Consider the following 3436-nt stretch of genomic DNA (forward strand, 5'->3'; position numbering starts at 1 on the left):
CAACCTGCCAGGAACAGAGCAAACAAGGGGCTCCAGGGACATTCCCAGCTTCAGCCATCAAACAAATACCAGGTTGTCAGGCTGAAGTCTTTCAGGCCATTACCCTAGTCTGTCAGCTGCACTCTCTCAGCTAGCTACAGTCCCCAGGCTGGCTACAGTAGAGGGACCAGCTCCAATCCATCAAGGCTACCCTGACTTCCAGAGAGACACATGCCCTCCAACAGACACAATACTGTGAGGCCTGGTGGTGGGAGATGGCAACTTCATCCACTGACTGTCATTCTGAGGTGAAGAGCATCCTGACAAGAATGTGTAATTAAAAAGGATGTGCTGCCAAAAAAAAAAAAAAAAAATGTTTTCAAAAGAAATGTTTGGTTTACTTTAAACATATTTAATAGCTTATTTAGAAAATAAATTTACACAATTATAATTAGTATGGTAAATATAAAAGTATTGGTGACACTATTCTAGAAACCCAATAAAGTATTTATATTTTTTACTTAAATCCTTCTGTCTTGGTTAAATATAATTTACATCATTCATATGCTGAAAAATCTTTGATTTATCCTCCTGTTTAAGTCATTCTGCCTTTCATCATAATTAATTCCTAAAAAATCATTTTGTCATCCATCTTTTACTTGCATCTCACTTCCCTTGAATTTCAGAGATTTTTATTGTGGCATTTTTCACAAATAAAGTTGCAAATAAATTACAAGGCAATCACCCTAATCAGATAGCAGTGTTTCAGAGCGTGCATTGCTCTTGCTTCTTGAACAACACAAAGGTGTAGAACTCTTTTTTTTTTGGTTTAGATCAATTTCTAATGAACACAGAGAACAGCTAATGACACAAGTAAGGTAGATTAGAAGGAAAACATATTTTTAAATGCATTTAATAAATGAGTCACCAAAATGCATTTAATAAATGAGTCACCAAAATGCTAAAACACACATATAAAATTACTTTGACTATACAATCTTAGATACTTTCTGGCATTTTTTTCTGCTCAGTGGGTGCTCAGTATTGCACAGTATACTGAGTAGTGTTGGTGAAAAAAAATCCACCCTCAGTTTCCTTCTTCCCCACCCCCCACCAAAACTCCACAAGAAGATTTGTACAATCAAATCTGAAGAAGATTTTCTTAAAACCAAATATTCTTAAAAAGGACAATGTAGCTCAAATGAGTTGTGGAAGTTAAGACTTCTTATTGGTTTTAATATTAACTTTTTTTTTTTTTTTTCATATAAAAATTTAGCCCCTTTCAGCTTCGTTTTAAAACTGAATATTCAAATTCATAGCTGATATAAACCATTTTGATGAGATTATGCCACTAACAGGGAGACATTTTTTTTTTTTTTTTTTTCCTTTGTTTTGGGGTCTGCGTACTTCTAGCCACAACGACATATAAGAAGAGACAACAATACAATACACATTTTTTTCCCCAGCAGGATTGTGGCACTTCATTAATAATGTCAGCCAACACTATTCACAGGGTCAGACACCCTCTAGTTCTCTAATCTCCAAGACCGAACTACTGTAAAAATATATACCCTTCCCCCTCCAACTGTTTAGTTCATGTTCATGAAAACTCAGAAGCTCATCATTTGTCAAAAAGGGATTTTTCCCCCCCCGGTTTTTTTTTTCTCTTTTTTTTTTTTTTTTTTTTTTTTTTTCCATACAACTACTCATGCTCATCCTCAAATGTTGCAGATCTGTCTACCTTTTTGATTTTGAGTCTTCTGAATTTTTTGATGTTTTCAGACTCTTAATATATATAGACATTTTCATATATTTCAGATATTTAGAGCTTGGTGCTATATTTTGCAATGTAAACACTTAGCTCCTGATAATTTTCTGTAAAAGAAAAAGGGGAAATAATAATTTACTTACAGTCTACCACCAGCAGGAAAGGAAAGAACAACAGGATAAAATGTTTTAATTCATAAAACAAAACTTACTTTTATTCTTTTTTTTTTTTTTTTTTTAAAAAAAATTTTTAAAAAAAAAAAACCAATTAAATTTAAACAAGGTTAATTAAAAAAAAAAAAAAAAAAAAAAAAAAAAAGAAGTAGGCTTGTCTTATTTTTATGATTAAGTGAAACTTAGGACTTCTTTAATAATATATTTCTAGAAAGAGTAAGATCTTAGATTAGGTCTCAAAATGAAAAATTATTGTTGAAAAACAACAACAAAAAAGCTGTATTTACCTTTTCTGTTGGTTTGATGAAAAATTTACATTTTCCAAAGAAGAAAAAAGTTACTTAAAGCACATGACAGTAAACTTTCCTAATTTATTACACAATCTTATCGTCTATTGAGATTCTGGGACATATGTCTATCTCTAATTTTCAAGTACATTTTTGGATAGTGAGGATGAATTTCTTTTGTATTAACATTCTTGTGTTAATTTACTTTAGTTACATTATTTAGTATGTGAAAATAGTAAATAAAACATCTTGATAGTTCCCAGACTAGCACACCTTCTTTGTGACCACAAATAAGTTAATTTTCTTGCCGTCATTTACAGGCTTGTAAAATGAAGAAATAAAAATTAAAATTTCCCGATTTGTAGACATTTTTCATAAGTGATCTGTTTGAGTAAATGCAAAGCCTTCAGAGTGTGTGTTGATGAATGATGCATAAATATGACAAAACTGCTTTTATAATTTACCTATCAGTTGAAAAGTAAAAAATAAAGAAAGGTTATGTCCAGTTTCCATAATTCAAGTTGGTTTCCAACAGTGTCATCTACCACATTTCAGACCACAAATGTGAGTACAGAGAGATGGATCCCTTTGACCCATCACAACAGCCTAGTAATTCAGAGGCAGCTGTGGCACATCTCAGAGTTTCATATTTTTTTCTTCATTAGGTCCTTGAGCTGAGGTATCACATCCTGTACTCTATGGCGGTTCCCAAAGGAAAGGTCCTCAACCTTTTCCTGATCTTTTCCTGTCCTCAAAATCCCAAATTTCCCAACTATTTTACTCATAACCTTTCAATTATGTCCACTCTTTTCTGCTCTAAGTAATCCTTTACTTTTTTTGCCACTCTGGGCTCCCTCTCCCCACCCCTCCAGATTTTGTCATGTTTCTCCCCTGTCCTTAACTAAACAGCACCAGTGTGCCACTCTGTCTTTCCTGCCTTGAAGTTTCTTTGTGTTCATAAACCTCATAATTCTTGCCATCCAAGTCCTATAAATAACATAGTAAATGCTCCTGCATTTTACATAATTTTTAAATGCTCAAGGGTCTTGTGACTACTGCTGTTGTTATCTTACTGATCAAAGCAGTTTGCTCTTCTTCTTCACCTTCGTTACTGCCTAATTGGCTATGAACATAGACTTGGCTCTGCTGTGGCAGTGATTTAATATAACAATATACTTGCCAAAGAGAAGAGAAGAGAAGAGAAGAGAAGAGAAGAGAAGAGAAGAGAA

The sequence above is a fragment of the Oxyura jamaicensis genome, chromosome 1 (assembly GCF_011077185.1).
Source record: "Oxyura jamaicensis isolate SHBP4307 breed ruddy duck chromosome 1, BPBGC_Ojam_1.0, whole genome shotgun sequence".
NCBI lineage: Eukaryota > Metazoa > Chordata > Aves > Anseriformes > Anatidae > Oxyura > Oxyura jamaicensis.